Source organism: Polypterus senegalus, chromosome 4 (assembly GCF_016835505.1).
Source record: "Polypterus senegalus isolate Bchr_013 chromosome 4, ASM1683550v1, whole genome shotgun sequence".
NCBI classification, from domain to species: domain Eukaryota; kingdom Metazoa; phylum Chordata; class Cladistia; order Polypteriformes; family Polypteridae; genus Polypterus; species Polypterus senegalus.
The window spans coordinates 7,041,133-7,060,516 of NC_053157.1; the positions used below are offsets into that span (position 1 = coordinate 7,041,133).

The 19,384-nt window shown below is 39.4% G+C and overlaps 1 protein-coding gene across 1 annotated transcript in view; it reads left to right on the plus strand.

Moving 5' to 3' along the window:
• Nucleotides 1-272: 272 nt before the first annotated feature.
• The window catches only part of smad1 (SMAD family member 1), a 132,863-nt gene continuing 113,751 nt past the window's right edge, over nucleotides 273-19,384 (plus strand). Inside the window, exon 1 of the mRNA XM_039750206.1 lies at nucleotides 273-369. The gene's annotated coding sequence lies outside the window, so the exon portion shown is untranslated. The remainder of the gene's footprint in view (nucleotides 370-19,384) is intronic.

Genomic DNA, 19,384 nt, shown 5'->3' on the forward strand with positions numbered 1-19,384 from the left:
ATTTCAAGCGTTCAAAAACTTTGGAAGCGGTGTGATGAATGGCAAGCTTTGCGAAGTTGGCAGCGGAGTGAAAGCGATTGACTTCGGGACCGTAACCTTTTACTATTCATTTCAAAAGGCGAAGAGCTGCGCCGTGAAGCTCATTTCGTCGCGCGTTGTAGAAGTAAACGTGTCCTTTTGAGATGATCCCTTAATTCAACCCCAGCGCCCTCCTCTTTCCCCACCCCCGCGCGTTGTGATACGGAGAGCGGGGCGGAGGGTGCGGCGGCTCCCGACTCGCTGACGCCAGGGAGACCAGATCAATCTAGGCAGCTGTGCGCGGCGGTGGAAGGAGAGCAGAACGCGTAAGGAAGCCAGCCACCAGAGCAGGTAAAGTGTTCGGTTCACGCACATTTGTTTTTCCGTAGAGAATGTTCTAGGTGTAGAAGCCGGCTGGTAGCCTGTGCTGGCGTTTGTACGTTTGACGTCCCACTTTAGCCTAACATCTCAAAAACTTTTCCTCTCGTCTCGCTCTCGGGTTCCCCTCTCCACCCCCCTTCACTCCCTCCCTCGCCTTTCCAAGTCAGCATGATGGCGTCTAAAAGGGACCAAAAGTCAGGGTTTTGTTTTTTACCCCCCCCTACTTTTTTGGGGAAGTTGGGAATTCCTTTACGTATGGAATCGAGCGGAGTTCTAGTAGCATTAGGGCAAACCTCGGCGCCTTTGACTCTTTTCCGAGGACTTCTCCCGGTTTTCAACTTGCATTCCCTGTTTACTTTTGAGCTTTTCTGGTTTTTTTTTTCCCCTGAACTCCGAGGCGGCAGCGAGCGCATCTTGCTTACCATGTCGTACAAGGATTGATAGCCACCCCTGCGCCTGCTTTGTGTTTGCTCATTTCTGGTTGCATTAATAGTCGTCGTTTTATGATCCCCCATATTTATTATTTTATTTTGGCACCTTGGGTTGTTAGCCGGGGATCCTCGCGTTTTCCATCGCCGACGCGCTGCTTACCACTTCTTTCTTTTCCAAGTTGTAACAGCGCTCACCTTGAACACGCTCAGTTCCGATATGGCGCAGGGATAAGATGTGTTTGTTCCCGACAGTAAAAGTTATTAGATTCCGGGGATACTTTAGTGGAACGTCTCATATTTCTATTCGAAGGCCGCTGGAAGTACCGTCTTCCTTGGCCCTTTTTCTGTGGATTAGTCTTTAGGGCGCTTCACGTTTCGCACAGCTGCCCAAACTTTGCGAAATATTCCCCGTGGGTCTTCTGCGCTTTTATTTACGTATTATTAACATGTTTGTTTTTCTCCGTACCTCCATTTGTTTTTTTTATTTTTCTTTAGATCTTGTTTTCTTTTTTTAATTGCTGGTTGTAGCAGAATTCACACTTCGGCACTTTTCGGCTGCTTCTGAGTTCATCGCGCCCAGCTTTTCTACATCATATGATGCATCATTAATTTAGACATGGCTCATTTCCCATATTTCGTTTCCCGCAATTGCTGTACTTGGATTTCATAGTGGAGCCAACTGTAAAGTCCCTCAGACGGATTCGAACCGGAGTATTTCGAATGGGCTGCTATAAAGTATAACCAACAGAGCTAAAGAAGTGGCTGCAAATACTTCAATGAGAGGTCACTCCGTGCAGTAATAACACCGCACAGATTTGACACATTCAGGGGATAAACGCTGGGGTCCACTGTTAATGTTTCAATACTTGTGTAAGAAGATGAAATTGAGGGTTGGTTTATTTAGATAGCTTCTAATTTCTTGCAGTAGATTTCAACCTGGTAAGCAAGGGCACATTTGTAGGAACTATTGCCTTATTGCAGGTTTATTTTCTCCAGCTTTCCCGCCAGCTGGAATTTTTATTTTCCTGTCCTCGCTGGCCATCTGACCATAGTTTGTTGAAGATTCTGTACTGTTACACACAGCAGTTGCTTGGTAAAAAAGCTAGACATTTAAGACTATATACTGTCATGCATGACATTTGTTTAGTTCTTACTTTCTGTAGTGGCACATCTGGTGTTCAGCCAGCTGAGGCAGACACATGTTACTTCACTTTGCAGATCGCTGCATTGGCTCTCTGTAGCAGCACATGTTAAGTTAAAATCCTTGTTGTATGCTTAAATAATAACGATGATGACGATGTATATGGCACTGTAGATATTTGGGAACTACTTTAACTCCCACAAGTCTGTGGCATCCACTTGGATGATGTGATGGCAACCATTCTTGCGCCAGTACACTCGCCACACATTCATAGGATTGAAAGACAGTTGGCTATACAAGTACATTAAGGGGACAAAATGACCGAACAGTGGTGGACACTTTAGCATGGACATCAAGAAACACCCTACTCTTTCTTTTCAAAAGATGCCCATTGATACTGTATTTTATGACCACAGAAAGTTGGGACCTCAGTTTTATGTCACAACCGAAAGACTGTGCCAGTTTTTACACGACAGTGTCCCTTTTGCTGCACTGGGAAATTGAGATCCACACACAGATCACATGGAAAGCATTCCTTGATGTACTTGCCAACACTTTTTCCAGCAGCAGTCCCAGATTTTCCTAGGTGGTCTGTTGTCCAAGTACTGGCTGGGTCCAAACATGCTTAGCTTCAGGAATATTGCCTGTTTTGAAGTGCGGGTGGCATGTAGTCAACAGTTCAGCACCTATATCTGTGAAGATGCTTGTGAAATCCTGTGCTCCTTGATAACAACTCCGGTCTGGTGATGAAATATTAATTTTACATCAGATCATAATCCATACTTTTCATATGTAGCTCTTAACTGGTTAAATCAGGTGACCCACCCACACAATGAAACAGTTTGGGATCCTGGTTGGCAAGTCCCCAGGCAGACATGTGGTCCATCCCCTCTGAGGGAAATGACCATCTCTCTGTTGCAGCCAGGTGTTACATGGGAGTCCCCTTGTTCTGGTCCACCCGCTCGGCTCCTCATCAATGTGGATCCTGTGAGCTGGTTCATCCTTGGGGGAACCGCACCACAAGGCCGTAGTGCCACAACTAACACTCCCTAACAGTGCAGGTAGTGTGCCTCATTTGGGACCTGTTTTGGGTATGACGTTAAACTGCATTACAAGTGATGTTACACTCCTTCATTCATAAATCTCACTCCCTCAATGTGTTTAAGAGACATTTGTAAGCTATTGTTTGGTGTTTTTTTTTTTTTTTTGTTTAACTGATATTATTAGTTGTTGGATTTTTGTTAGCCAGGAACTGTAACAAGCTTGTATTTTGTTCTGAGCTCTTCACTTGTAGTGATCAGTTTAGTATCCTTGTGCTGTAAGACTTATTTCCAGGCAATCCCCCCCCCGGCCTATATCTACTAGATTGTGTTTACCTCTTTTGTATGACACTTGGGATAAAAGCGTCTGCTATGCAAGTAAATGTACTTTCCTTTTGTAATTGTTTATTATTATTGTGTAGCACTTTCAGCTACTTTAATGTTTGAAAAATACTATAAAATTTAATGATGATAGGGATCCATTGCCCTGGGTTCAGATCCTGAACCTGGATGCCGTTTGTTTGGATTTTGTACTTTCTTCTTAAGTGTTGCATAGGTTTTTCTTTCACATCCCAAAGATTCACAGACAAGGCTAAAGTGTTGCATAGGTTTTTCTTTCACATCCTAAAGATTCACAGACAAGGCTAGTTGATAGTCCTTTTTCCCCATATGCCCTTCCATGTACTGGTGTCCCATTCAGAGGTTACTCTTAGTGCCAGATGCTGAGATAATCCAATCTATGGCTACAGGTTTGCAAAAGACTAAGTTGGTTTTTGAGGATGTTATGTTAAAAGGCTTCTTTTTATCAGGCTGTAGGAAACTGGTCCAGCTAATTGAATCTGTCATGTTAGTGTCCTTTCATTTCTTCAAAGCATTCATTGGTTTTAAAAGTAAGCTTTGCTAGTGGAAGGTTTGTGTATTTTCCTGTGACGCTATTTGTTTTCTGCATGAAATAGTTGATGTCATTGAAACAAATTAACCTTAAAGTATAATTTCATTTGTTTTTATATGACATCATGCGTCTTGGGAGATTAACAGTTCTGTGTTTTTCATTCCCAAGGGGTTTGTTTAAGTAAATTTTCCATCGCGTTAAGGTGATGCAAAATGGGATGGTTAAGTTCAAACTAAATTCTACTACAAGTACCTGCTTGTGGTTTTTATTTATGTAGTTGATGGTTTTGTGACAATATTAAACAAAAAAAAAAAACCATACAGTCAATATAACACTGCATTTTTTTGCAGCATCGTTTTATAAAACTATTCAACTATCTATTTTGTATAGTCTGTGCAGTACAAAGCATGTTAATATTGAGTTTAGCGTTTGTTGCAAGAGAGACAAGGATTTTGACTTCTGGTTAGTAATGTCATCAGCAAGTTTGGAACTTTTAACTTTATTAAGTAATCGCACATGCATCTAGTTCCAAATGGAAAAAGTAGCAGATTTTTGAAAAGTAATTCCTTTGCTTGAATATAAAGCTTGGTTTTGCCAGATATTTAGCCTATGTGCCTATTTTTAATGGACCATCTCAGTTTTAAACCAGAATGGGAGAGATTTATATTTTATAATGTTATGTAACGTAAGAAATATGCCTTGATACTGTGTAATAAAAAAAAAAAAAAACGCATTTAAAATATTGTAGTTGGTGCTCAGGCAAGTAAAATCAAAGATGTACTTTATTATCCTCATAAACCTTAAACATGGGGAACCAGCCTGAAAAGGTAATGGTTTGTTGTCAGTTCACACTGTATATAGTATAGGAGGAGTTTACATTAAAAGATAATTATTTTAAAGGGTAGTGAGTATTTGGTTTGTGTGAAAAATTTAATTTTGTAAATTTAGCTATATAGTATCACTCTTACAGTGAGACATTTGACCACTTACTCCTTCTCATAAGTAGAATACTGTATAAAATATACAATGTGTTGAACCAAATTAAATATTGATTTCGTCTCGATTTAATTTTGGAAGATGTGTAATTTATACACGCGTGGACAAAATTGTTGGTACCCTTCAGTCAATGAAAGAAAAACTCAAAATGGTCACAGAAAACTTTAATCTGACAAAAGTAATAATAAATAAAAATTCTATGAAATTTAACCAATGAAAGTCAGACATTGATTTTCAACCATGCTTCAACAGAATTTTTTAAAAAAATAAACCCATGAAACAGGCCTGGACAAAAATGATGGTACCCCTAATTTAATATTTTGTTGCACAACCTTTTGAGGCAATCACTGCAATCAAACGATTCCTGTAACTGTCAATGAGACTTCTGCACTTCTCAGCAGGTATTTTGGCCCACTCCTCATGAGCAAACTGCTCCAGTTGTCTCAGGTTTGAAGGGTGCCTTTTCCAGACGGCATGTTTCAGCTCTTTCCAAAGATGCTCAATAGGATTGAGGTCAGGGCTCATAGAAGGCCACTTTAGAATAGTCCAATGTTTTCCTCTTAGCCATTCTTGGGTGTTTTTAGCTGTGTGTTTTGGGTCATTGTCCTGTTGCAAGACCCATGACCTGCGACTGAGACCAAGCTTTCTGACACTGGCCAGCACATTTCTCTCTAGAATCCCTTGATAGTCTTGAGATTTCATTGTACCCTGCACAGATTCAAGACACCTTGTGCCAGATGCAGCAACGCAGCCCCAGAACATAACAGAGCCTCCTCCGTGTTTCACAGAAGGGACAGTGTTCTTTTTTTGATATGCTTCATTTTTCCGTCTGTGAACATAGAGCTGATGTGCCTTGGCAAAAAGTTCAATTTTTGTCTCATCTGTCCATAGGACATTCTCCCAGAATCTTTGTGGCTTGTCCACATGTAGTTTGGCAAATTCCAGTCTGGCTTTTTTATGATTTGTTTTCAACAATGGTGTCCTCCTTGGTCGTCTCCCATGAAGTCCACTTTGGCTCAAACAACGACGGATGGTGCGATCTGACACTGATGTTCCTTGAGCTTGAAGTTCACCTTGGATCTCTTTAGAAGTTTTTCTGGGCTCTTTTGTTACCATTCGTATTATCCGTCTCTTTGATTTGTCATCAATTTTCCTCCTGCGGCCACGTCCAGGGAGGTTGGCTACAGTCCCATGGATCTTAAATTTCTGAATAATATGTGCAACTGTAGTCACAGGAACATCAAGCTGCTTGAGATGGTCTTATAGCCTTTACCTTTGACATGCTTGTCTATAATTGTCTTTCTAATCTCCTGAGACAACTCTTTCCTTCGCTTCCTCTGGTCCATGTTGAGTGTGGTACACACCATGTCACCAAACAACACAGTGACTACCTGGAGCCCTATATATAGGTCCACTGACTGATTACAAGATTGTAGACACCTGTGATGCTAATTAGTGGACACACCTTAGATTAACATGTCCCTTTGGTCACATTATTTTCAGTCTTTTCTAGGGGTACCATCATTTTTGTCCAGGCCTGTTTCATGAGTTTATTTTTTTAAATAATTCTGTTGAAGCATGGTTGAAAATCAATGTCTGACTTTCATTGGTTAAATTTCATAGAATTTTTATTTATTATTTTGTCAGATTAAAGTTATTTCTGTGACCATTTTGAGTTTTTCTTTCATTGACTGAAGGGTACCAACAATTTTGTCCACGTGTGTAAGAGCTTGGATACCTTTCTATGGGTTTGTACATTCTCTCATGGGTTCTTTTTGGGCTAATAAGCAAGGTCTTCCACAACTTAAAGATGTGGAAATTAAGCCTGGGAATACATGTGTAGTGTGACAGGCTTGTGCCCTGTTCTGGGTTGCTTCATGTCATGCTCTGGATGCTGCCATTGAAGGATTGAGGTGCCAGCAACCGTGCATTAATGTTGATAGATGGGTGTGGAAAATGAGAACTAGACAATTGTTATAGTCCTTATTTAATGCTATAAAGGTGTATGGTAGAGTGTGTTATGAAATTGCTTACAATTAATAAAATTCTACTTCCCAAGAACAAAGATTTAAGAAAAAAAACTTGTAAGTTTTGTGTGTTTGTGTGGTATATAGTATTATTGACCTTCCATCCATTTACTAATCCATTATTTTTCAGTTTAAGGTTATGGGGAGCAGCAGCCTTACCTGCCTGCTTTAGTCAATGGGGAACTTGGAACTTTTATTTCCCTTGAAGTTTAACAGGGTGAAACAGAATGAGTTTGTTAAGAAAGCAAGACATAAATATATCAGTCAACGTTATATTTTAATACGAGATAGTGTACATACATCGGTGCATCTCGCAACCCACTTATTTAATTCTGGTTCACAGGCTTTATCAGGTGCAAGACGAGAGTTAACACCCCATTGTGGGGGTTCTTACACACCTGTGTACTTGCTCATATGGGGTCAAGCACATATATATTTTTTAATTCAACACTTGATTTGTTTGATCTAGGAATGTTTTTGAGGAGAGTTGTCATATAGCAATGTTTCTTTGTTCTCTTCTTAGTTGGCTTGCCTTCAGGGTTCAAGTGTACATATTGTGTTTTGTTTTAATAAAAAAAATGATCACAAAAGCAAAGATCAGTGGTTCTCTAACTCCGTGCTGAGGGCTTCATGTGGCTTCAGTTGTGTTTAGAACATTAGAACAATCTAGACGAGAATAGGCCTTTCAGTCCAATAAAGCTCGCCAGTCCTATCCACTTGATTCTTCCAAAATAACATCAAGTTGAGTTTAATTGGATTCCTAGCCTAATTAAGAGAACTGTTGGTTTTCACTTTTTATGTTTTGTGGTTAATGTAGAAATTACAAACTAAAGTTTGGTAAATTTTATTTAGAATATATGAAGTGTTGGTTACATGAGGGTAATTTAGTGTTTTTGTTCAACTAGGTGGTTTAAGATTTTAATCATCCTTATGACTTTTCATTCTTTCTTGGGTGTTCTGGTTATTTAATCTGATTTGAAATGGTTACAAGCCTATCCGTATTCGGCGACATTTGCCCTGGTGTGTGCTCTATATTGTTAGACTAGAAACAAGGGAGCTGTACAGAACAAAAGTAGCTGAATAGGAAAACAGAGTTAAGCATTTAAAGCTATAGCAAAATGCAGATTATTTCTTAATGTCTTATAAATATAGAAATCACACTGCTGGGCTTTTCTAAATAAAAGTATGAAAAAGACCTTCCATTAAATTGAGATCAGTTTGAGGTAAAATAACCCACTGATTGTGAGACTGGTTGGAATTAAAAACCTTGCAGCTACATGGAGTCTAAGAACCCACTGTATTGACAAATGGACTGTTGTCTTTTTTCATTTGTAGTTAAGTAAAAAGAGAAGGAAGCAAATGCTAAAATGTGATTAATGTTTTGTTGCTCTTAGAGTGAATATTGGGCAATGAATTACCCCACGTAATTCTGTGGCCAAGTCAGCAGCTAGTACTTCTCAAACGCTCATACAGCAGCCTTTTTGACTCATGTTGACCTTGCATACTGCACATAAATTATACACATTTATTCTTTTAATATTACCAACAAAGTATTTATCCAGTTGTGTTTAAGTTTTTGCCTAGTGACCTCCAAATATTTTCGTTACATGAGAAAGATGACATCATGATATAAATATCTTGTTGTTCGTTTCATTTGAACGGCCCAGGTTTGAGTTGTACACATTGGCGGGCTCGACAGCAACACACAAAGTGTTGTGTTCACCTTTTAAATCAGTCGAGTGCAATTGTTTTGAGCTTTACAGTTTTGCACACGGCCGACCTGCAATAAAATGCTTATTTGTGCAGGAGTACTTCTGGAACCAAGACTGACACTACACTGAGAGAAATCAGTTTTATCTTAGCTGAATGTCATCGTGCCCTGCCTTTCAAAAGAGAAAATATTTTGTTGATTTTTCCCTATTCTGTTTCTGTAATATTCATAAAAGAATTTTGTGTGCGTGTGTATGTCAGATTATCCTAGGTTTATTGTGGCTTTGTTCAAAGTGTAAGACTGAACATGGCGCCTGTAGTAGACAGATTCTGTTAAGTGTTGCAGAAGTATACACAATTGCATCTAACAGCTTGTTCCAAATGATTTTCTTAAAATATAATTTTGACTCTCAAAATGTTTGTGGGTACAGTTGACAGTAGCAAAGTTAAATGGCCTCACACAGCAGTTATCATTTTCCAGTGTTACATGTATTTAATTTTTTTTTTAATGTGTAAAATCCTGCATGGTGTTGGAGTTTACTTAGGTAACAGTTGGATGATAGGCTGTCACACATTCAACAAGATTTTAAAAGGTGTCACGGTGCACAGTGCTTAGCACTGCATCCTTTCATGTGGTGCCATGGGCACTGCCTGTGTGGAGTTTGCATCCTCCCCCTTGTGTATGTGTGAAATTTCCTCATGCATTCCAAAGATATGTGTGTTAGCTTAGTTGATGACTCTGAGTTGGCCTGTTGTGAATGCGAGTACCCTGTGATTGGCTTGCACCTTGTTCATAGTTGATTTCTGCCTTATACCCCATGTGGCTCTACTTTTGTTAACTAGATAAGTAGGCTGGAAAATTGAGTGAAGAAAGGAGAGCTGCGGTATGAGGTTAGCATTGGGGGCCGTGGGTGTGTGTTTTGGGTATGCTTTTGTCCACAATGATCTAAACAGAAATTTCAGTGTACATAGCTTCTGCATTTATGTGTATATTACAGATAACATGAACTACTTTATATGTGTGTGCACATGTGCATACAGTATATATAAGATGAGCTTGATTAGCAGCATGACAAAATTGGTTCCAGAATCTTAGAAAGATGCCCCTCTCATGAAATGTTTTACTCGCCCAAATGTTCTTTAATTTGTAAACAATTTCTAATAAAAATCTGTAGGTCTATGAATTTTTGTTTTTTATGCTTTTGAGCAGGATTTCATCAGAGAGGTGTCCAAGGGCACAAAAACAGCTTGCATCATAGACATGACATGCTAACTGGAAACATGCACTGATGTGATCAGAGCATAAAAGCACAAGTGTCACAAAGAGTGTTTTGTATCTGGAAGTACATAACAGAGCATGCACTTGAGCCAGATTGTAGAAAGGGCTCAATTGTGCAATGCTAATGGATGCACCATCTAAGGTTTATAAATAATGTAAGTCCTTCATAATGCAGAGTCCTTAGGGAGCAAAGAGAGAGCATCATTACCAGCCTTTTTAACCTGCTAGAGATCCTAAATTGATTTACAGCTCTGAACCGGTGCAAAATGATACATTTGGATGACATGGAGGTCAATCTGTGAGAGTCTATGATGTGAGCCCATTATCTCACATATAGTAATTAAAGCACGTACAAACGACCGGAAGTGAAAATTGTGTTCAGCTCAGTTGGATCTCTTTTTTTTTTTTTTCTATTTTATGTTTTAGTAAAGAGTTTTATATTTTCCTGATAATTTCCTGTACTTCTGAATTGTGTTGATATATTTTAGTAAAGACAAATTTAAATATTCTAAAATATATACATACCATATTATCTGGTATAATATAACCTTTAGTAAAGTGGAAAGTATTTATGGGTAGCTGTTTTATAAGCAGTGAATTTTGGTGGGGCTTTAATATAGAGTATCATATTAACAATCAATTGATCAGTAGCCTAAAAATCATAGTGAGCTGCTTAATACAATGCATAAAGAATGTATTACGACACCCTCACATTTTTCCAATATCAACAGCCATTTATTTCTTGTATAGCCCAAAATCACACAAGGAATGCCTCAATGGGCTTTAACAGGCCCCTTTATTTTTTTTTTTTTTTTGGTTGTGGTTGTTGACAGCACTCCAGCCGACAAGGAAGAAAAAACTCCCAAGAAAAACTTGCAATGGGAAAAAAAACAGGAGAAATCTTTGGAAAGGCAATGTAGAGAGAGGGAGAGACCCCCTTCCAGGCAAGTTGGGCGTGCAGTGGGTGTCAAAAAATGGGGTAAACGCAAAGCATAACATGAGTAATCATTTAAACAGAGCTAGATATCCAATCTATCATGTCCAAGTTAGAAATAACAAAACAGTAATACAAACTACTTTGTATTTTCATATTTTGCAATGATGCAGCCTTGTGCTAAAATCATTTAAATTCATTTTTTCCCCCCGCCTCAAGCAACGCCTAATATCTGAGAATGAGGAAGCGTAAAGAGGATTTTGGAACTTTTTGCAAATTTATTAAAAAAAATAAATAAACTGAAATATCCCACATGACGGTTCTGACCATTTTCTTGGGTATGACACAACAAACTTGCACAGCAGGATTTTGGGAGTTTTTGCCGCCATTCTTTACAGATCCTCTCAGGCTTTGTTAGGTTTTTATAGAGACCATCAGTGCACTGGCTTTTTCAGGTCTCTTCAGTGATAGTTGATTGGGTTCAAGCTCTAGCTTGGCAACTTGACATTCCCAGAATTGTCCCGAAGTCCACCCACATGTTGTCTTTTGCTTTGTGCTTAGGGTCATTGTCCTTTTGGTAGGTGATGCAGTCTGAGGTCCAGAGTGCTCTGGAGCAGGTTTTCATTAAGAGTATCTCTGTACTTTCCTCTGTTAAACTTTCCCTCAACCTTGTCTAGTCTCCCATTTTCTTCTGCTGAAAAACAATCCCACAGCATGATGCTGCCCCCACCATGCTTCAGCGTTGGAAAGGTGTTGCGACAGTGGTGAGCAGTGCCTGCTTTAATCCAGACATGATGCTAATCTTGGTTTCTTCAGACCAGAGAATCTTGTGTTCCACAGTTCGAGAGACCTTTAGGTACCTTTTTGTTTTTGGTGAGAACAGGTTTCTATCTGGCCTCTCTGCCATAAAGCCCAGATTGGCAAGTGTTGCAGTGATGATTGGAAGTTTCTCCCATCTTTACCCAGGTTCTTTGGAGCTCAGCCAGAGTGATCATTGGGTTTTTGTTTAAATCCCTTAGCACGGCCCTTCTTCCACAGTTGCTCAGTTTGGCCAGAAGGCCAGCTCTAGGAAGAGTTGTGGTTGTTCCCAAATACTTCTATTTAAGGATTGTGAATGCAGCCTCGTGATTGTTCCAAACTTTATTCATAATTCTTAAATGGCAGCTGTGCTTTTGTGAACCATCAATAGTGCAGAAATTTTCTGTGGCCTTCTCAGATATCAAAGTTATTTACTTAGTCAGACCAGTCTCTGACTCGACCCAACAAAATTAGACTAGTCTGATTTTTGTCTTGAGTCATACGTAGGGCTAGGCTCTGTGTTTGTGCAAAAGCTGAGCTGTGGTGTACTCCGCTGGAACTACAGTGCACATAGTACAGCTACAAGGAAAAAAGAAATACTGGTGCTTTGGACCTCACAAACAGAAGAGGCTCATTTGTCTTGCGTTGTATTTACCACACCAGAATGGAGAAAAAGTAAAAAGGAGCTGAGATTGCATTGGACGTCTTGCTGTACCTATAAAGTATTCATACAGCACTGGTTGCTTTAGGCAGCACAATGCGTAAAAAGCAGTTGGTAAATTAAAACCATTCAAATATCCCCCAGTGACGCATCCCATCCTAGGAGTGTGGGGATGAAGTGAATTTTCACATTCACAGGGGTCTTCCACTCCTAACCCTCTCAAATATAAAGGGGTGGCTGCATAAATAAAAGTACAATTTTTAAAGTTAAGCATATGAATTCAGTAAATGAAATGCCCTTTACATTTAAATTGTGTCTCCTAAGCTTTTTTGTTGTGAGCCAGTTTTGCTCTTCTTAGTGCCTTCAAGACCCATTCCATGAAGATCTTCACAACAATATTTTCCCTTGAACAGTCTTTGCCGATCCTTGGAGCTGGGGGATTGTGATTCCATTGGAGAATCGCTGCCGAACGTCAGAGCAGGGTGATTGAGCTCAGAGCAGTATTGACTGCTTAATCATCCCGTGGCGACCAATTCATATTAAATGCAGTAGTGACTTGTGACCCAAAATGGTTTAAGAAACCTTAACAGAAACCCTGTTCTAATGCCATTAAACAGTACAGTGTGTTTTCACAAGGAGCTGTGCTCAGCTGGTTTATTTCCATCTCTGACACACACCACCATTGAAGCACATTGTGAGGTGCTTGGTGTTTAGCTGACAGAATGACTCTCCCTCTCTGTCTCTCGTCAGAGACGAGTGTTGTGTATTACCTGGAGAACTGAGCTGACTGGAAAGAATGTATAGGACAATTCTATCACCTGACCACTACTGCAAGGAGGTCATGTGAGCACATTATGTTTTAACAGGAGAAAATAAAGTTGCTTACACACAATGATTTCTGCACTTGGAGGGGGTTCTGTCAGGCATATGCAAATTAAGTGTAGGTGGTGGACTGACAACTTATATAGTCATGTGAACAAGTAAGAACACACTGTGAAATTTTTTGTTTAGCATATGCGAACATATAAAGATTGAATCCTCATTTAAACAGTATCTATAGATAAAGGTGAACAAACTTTTATACATTTACATACTTTACATTGTGAGTGACGAACTGGTGTCCCAGTCAGAATCGACCCTGATCCCTTGTCTGGCCAGGAGACCATTATTCTGGAAGTTCAGCGAGGGAGCTATGATATTCCCCTTCCATGCCAGGACGTGGACATAGAAGGAAGCTGCTGCAGCATTTACGCCGGGGCTAGCATGGTAGGGCAATGGAGGCTGGATGGACAGGACAATACGGGACTGCTTGCTATGAGCAGAGAATCCCATCTGTCAAGCCCCAGTCAGTATGGATACCTGAAGGGCAGCAAGAGAGTTGTGGTCCCATCAGGCAGCCCTGTTGGCATCTGTGCAATTTGCAAGGAGTATCTGTCAGGTATTGATGGCACAAGGATCATTCCATTCCTGTCTGACCCGGAGGTACTTCCCGCACGCAATAGATTGAGTTCCTGAAGTACTTTTGGGTTGGGTTTTGAAAGAAGGACTTAGCCTGGAGTCAGGAGAGAAGCTGGCGAACACTTGCCTGGGAAGAATGGAGGAGAGAAGTAAAGAAAACAGGTGGATTGGATTAAAAATACTACTTACTGATGAAAAGAAGCCTATCTGAGGTACCGTTTGAAAATAAAAACAACCTTTGGTTGAACTTTGGACTGTCCTTGTGTCTGGGGTGGTGCTCCCTACTGGCCACTACGTTTTGTAGTCCACTTTAAGTGGACTTTTGCATGTGGAAAAAGTAAGTACACCCCTACATTTATCATTCCCTCAAATAGCTACATTAGGAATTTGGTGCAGATGATTAGAACACTACTAGAGAGGATTTTGTTTGAACCTGCCCTCTAATATAAACCTCTAGACATTTACTTTGGTTTGCTCTTTGTTTTTGAAGAATATGTTACCACCATGACAAGGCTGAAAAGGCTCACTTGAGCTTTTAGAGAGAATGTGTTAGATTTCTAGGACTCCAGGAATGAATTTTAAAAAAATTCCAAACAGTTAAAAATCAACCATTCCATTTTCCTGAAGATAATCTACAAGTGGAAAAGATTTAAACAACTGCCAGAGTATCTAGGCCAGGCCTCTCCAGTGACTTCGGCCCAAGATCAGAACACAAGATGCTTAAAGAAGTGCCTAAGAATCCCAGAATTTCATCAACGGACCTCCAGTTAGCTGTTGCCACTGTTGATGTCTATGTGCATGAGTCTACCATTAGAAATGGACAAATTCGATATACTTGGGAGGTATGCTAAGAGAAAACCTCTTGCTGTTCAGAAAGGTCATCAGGGCAAGACTATTCTGGAAAGATGAAGCAAAGATTTGGCCACACTACCAGGGGAAAAAAAAGTGAAGACCACATTTGAGCAGAAGAAGCTGATACCATCTGTAATGCATGGTATTTGAGTTATTCTGGTTTGGAATTGCAAGGCTACATTAGGGCCTGGACAGCTTACCATCGTAGAATTCCCTTAGATACTCTTCATTGTACCAGAGTGTGCTTGAGGATAATCTGAGGCCATTTGTCAGAAGATTGCAGCTCAACCAAAAGTGGACCTTGCAACATGACAATTACCCTAACTGTACAAGTAAATCCACCAAGAAATGGCCAAAAAGAAAGTAAGAGTGTTCTGGAATGGCTAAGTCAAAACCAAGATCTATATCCCATCAGGATATTTTTTGCAGTTTGAAACTGGTTGTGTAGGCAAGACTCCCCTCAGATATTTAAAACCTGAAAGAATTCTGCATTGAGGAGTCGGACATACTTTTTCCTCAGTCAATGTTGGAGACTGCTAGATGGTCCTAGGAAATGCCAACTCAGGGGGAAATACCAGCTATTAGACCCATGGAAGGACTTATCCTTTTCTGTAAATGGAAGTGGCATGTATGTTCATTTATTGTTGAATTATTTTTTTTTATTTCACTTACATCACCTTTATCGCAATATACACTCACCTAAAGGATTATTAGGAACACCTGTTCAGTTTCTCATTAATGCAATTATCTAATCAACCAATCACATGGCAGTTGCTTCAATGCATTTAGGGGTGTGGTCCTGGTCAAGACAATCTCCTGAACTCCAAACTGAATGTCCGAATGGGAAAGAAAGGTGATTTAAGCAATTTTGAGCGTGGCATGGTTGTTGGTGCCAGACGGGCTGGTCTGAGTATTTCTGCTCAGTTACTGGGATTTTCACGCACAACCATTTCTAGGGTTTACAAAGAATGGTGTGATAAGGGAAAAACATCCAGTATGCGGCAGTTCTGTGGGCGAAAATGCCTTTTTGATGCTAGAGGTCAGAGGAGAATGGGCCGACTGATTCAAGCTGACAGAAGAGCAACTTTGACTGAAATAACCACTCGTTACAACCGAAGTATGCAGCACAAGCATTTGTGAAGCCACAACACGCACAACCTTGAGGCAGATGGGCTACAACAGCAGAAGACCCCACCGGGTACCACTCATCTCCACTACAAATAGTAAAAAAGAGGCTACAATTTGCACGAGCTCACCAAAATTGGACAGTTGAAGACTGGAAAAATGTTGCCTGGTCTGATGAGTCTCGATTTCTGTTGAGACATTCAAATGGTACAGTCAGAATTTGGCGTAAACAGAATGAGAACATGGATCCATCATGCCTTGTTACCACTGTGCAGGCTGGTGGTGGTGGTGTAATGGTGTGGTCGATGTTTTCTTGGCACACTTTAGGCCCCTTAGTGCCAATTGGGCATCGTTTAAATTCCACTGGCTACCTGAGCATTGTTTCTGACCATGTCCATCCCTTCATGACCACCATGTACCAATCCTCTGATGGCTACTTCCAGCAGGATAATGCACCATGTCACAAAGCTCGAATCATTTCAAATTGGTTTCTTGAACATGACAATGAGTTCACTGTACTAAAATGGCCCCCACAGTCACCAGATCTCAACCCAATAGAGCATCTTTGGGATGTGGTGGAACGGGAGCTTCGTGCCCTGGATGTGCATCCCACAAATCTCCAACTGCAAGATGCTATCCTATCAATATGGGCCAACATTTCCAAAGAATGCTTTCAGCAGCACCTTGTTGAATCAATGCCACGTAGAATTAAGGCAGTTCTGATGGCGAAAGGGGGTCAAACACCGTATTAGTATGGCGTTCCTAATAATTCTTTAGGTGAGTGTACAATATGTTTAAATGAAGATCAAATCTTGTATTCAAATATTCTAATCTTAAAAAAGAAAAACCATTTCAGGTGGTGTAAGTACTTTTTCACATGACTGTAATTCAGTTCATTTCAGCAAATGGATTGATGGAGCATTCTTAACGTTGAGTGTACTGTATTGCTCTTTTGATATTTAACTTTATTACAAGTCTACTGCTGGGTAGTCCTAAAACATATCTTAGAAGTGTGTCTGTGCTGCAATGCAACTAATTGAATTACACTGCAAAACGTAATTGAATTTCAAATTCTGACACTAGGGTCTTAAATCCAAGGAAATGTTAATCTTAACAGTGCTTCTGTTTGTGCTTACAATCTGTTGATATTTTCCATAAGAGCATATAGGGTATACAAGTCAGCTCAATGTAGTGTTTGACAGAAATTAAATTGTCTCTGTTACATTTCTTTTCTCTCATTTCATTACATTCTTAATTTAAAAGGTTGTAGTTGCTCTTTCTTGGGAACAGTCATTATAGTTCCTAAATCACACATGCAGTATTATACACACATGCATCTGCCTTTTTTTTTTTTCTTTCTTATCTGTAGTGTAATTAATTCCTCTGGTGTTCATTTAAGCATTCTTTTTTTTCTCTCAACAAAAATTGTTCTCTCTGATAAAAATGTTGACTTTGAACGGAAACATTGCAAAACGTACCTGTTGACGTGCTGTATTTGATCAAGACTACATGGAAGGGGCAGCATGCCTCTGAAGCATTGCCTTTGGTTGATAAACAGCAAACATTGCAACTGTTGATTCATGAGTGCAATATGGTAAATGTGACCCTTTCAAAAGGGCTAAATAAGCAGGCATAAGGTGCAAACTGTCATTTCCAGTTTCTTTAATGACTAAAGAAAATGAGTTGCTTTCAATATTTTTTTGCATAAATAAGCTTAAGTTTATATCCTTCTCTTTCCAAATTGATATCCCTAAATACAAATGTTTCTGCTGTGGTGCATAGAAAGCATGCATTTCTTTATACCTGAAGGATATTTAAATTTTTCTCTGATGAAAATCTGAAGTGAGCAACTAGTTTGAAATTAGCTTAAAAGCATTGACATAACATTAAAACCTTTAATGCTTGGGAGAATCTTAATAGTGTATTTCATTTTGCTAAAAATGGCTGAAAGCCTTAGCTGCCAGCCAGCCAGACACAAAGCAGCTGCTCACTGATTCTTTCATTCCCTTTTATGGTACAGCATTAACTGTTTCTGTGGTGGACAGCTTTTTTGCTTTTACATTGTTGTTCACTATTATGAAAAATTATACTTTTTTTTATTATTGATTTATTGTATTTGTACCATGCATGATATGGTGGCAAAGTGGGTAGTGCTTTCCTCCGGGTACTCCATTTTCCCCTCCGCATCTCCAAAGCTTAAGTTAATTGGCGAATCTAAATTAGATCTGTGAGAGTCTGTGTGTCCACAGTGATGGATTGGCATCTTTTCTTGGATTTTTTCTTGCCTTGACCCCCAGGACAGACTCGGGACAAAATATGAATATAGTTAAGTCTTGTGTATGTATTTGCACCAACATGATTTGTCAAAGATAGAGGTCAACCTCTCCTCTCGCCATCGTTTTATCGTTTGAGTACTTTCAATGTTTCACTTGTCACATTTGTTCCTTTTGCTATGCTAGAATTAATCGTGTTATAGTGGTAAAAATCTTTGCTTATACAGTATTTAAAGCTGTTCTGAAGTATGACATTAATGACTTGTTCTTTCTGTCTCCAAGCCCGCCAATTTGGTTATATCATCAGCAATAAATATCACATTTAGATGTATTTTAATAACCGGGTTATTTTCAGAAGCCTGGTTTCTAAACACCATGTGAACGCTTATTCTGGATATAGAAACCAGGATATTAGTCTCTGATGAACCAGGTTAATACACATGCAACCCAATTGTTTGGCCATGTAAACCCTTAACCAGATTACAGTTGGATTTCGTAGTCTGTGCACGCATTGCAATCACTTCCAGCATCCATAGGTAGAAAACATTGGAATTGTCCTGGTTGAAATAATCTGTTTCAATATTTCAGAAGTACACGGTGAACATACAGTGATAAGCTTAGTAGCATATTCTTGGGAGCAGTAGGATAAGACGTTTAAAGAAACGTGTGTAAAGTCATCTGACTACTTTTTAAAGTAATGAGTAATCTAACGAGATACCTATTTTACTGAAGTAAAAATACCCATGTTATCATCCCAACAGCACTGGGTGTAAAGCAAGAAGCAAATGTTACTGGTATGCTGCGCCTTTGCACGGCTCAGTCCCACAATCAAGCAGAAAAGGTATGCTGTGTGCAATCTAGTAACAGAAACCTTATTAAGTGTCAGTTTAGTTTTAATCATGCTATTTGCTGTAGATATGTTGAAATGGTGTGATCAGGAGACACAAGTGGCCAGTGTTCATACCGTAAATTATTGGTGGCTCAGGTGAAGGATGTGAAAAGGGGCGGAATAGGATTTACATTGCAGCACATGTATTTGTGAAACACAGGAAATATATCATGGTTTCATGAAGGTTGATATATGGATTTAATAACACATACTGGCCAGTCAGACTGCAGTTTTTCATATAAAAAGAAAATGTAATATGAAAGTAATGCATTGTTTGTAATGCATTACGTTGTATAATAAGTAACAATATTACATATTTAGTTTTTTTTTTTTTGTAAGTAATGAATAATAGTATAACAAAGTCACTTTCAAAAGTAAGGCTTGTTTTCTGGTGTGTGGCAGTCATTGATTTTTTTTTTTATTTTATTAATGTAACCTAATTTCTAACATCTGAGCATTTTGACAGAGGAGGAGAACAT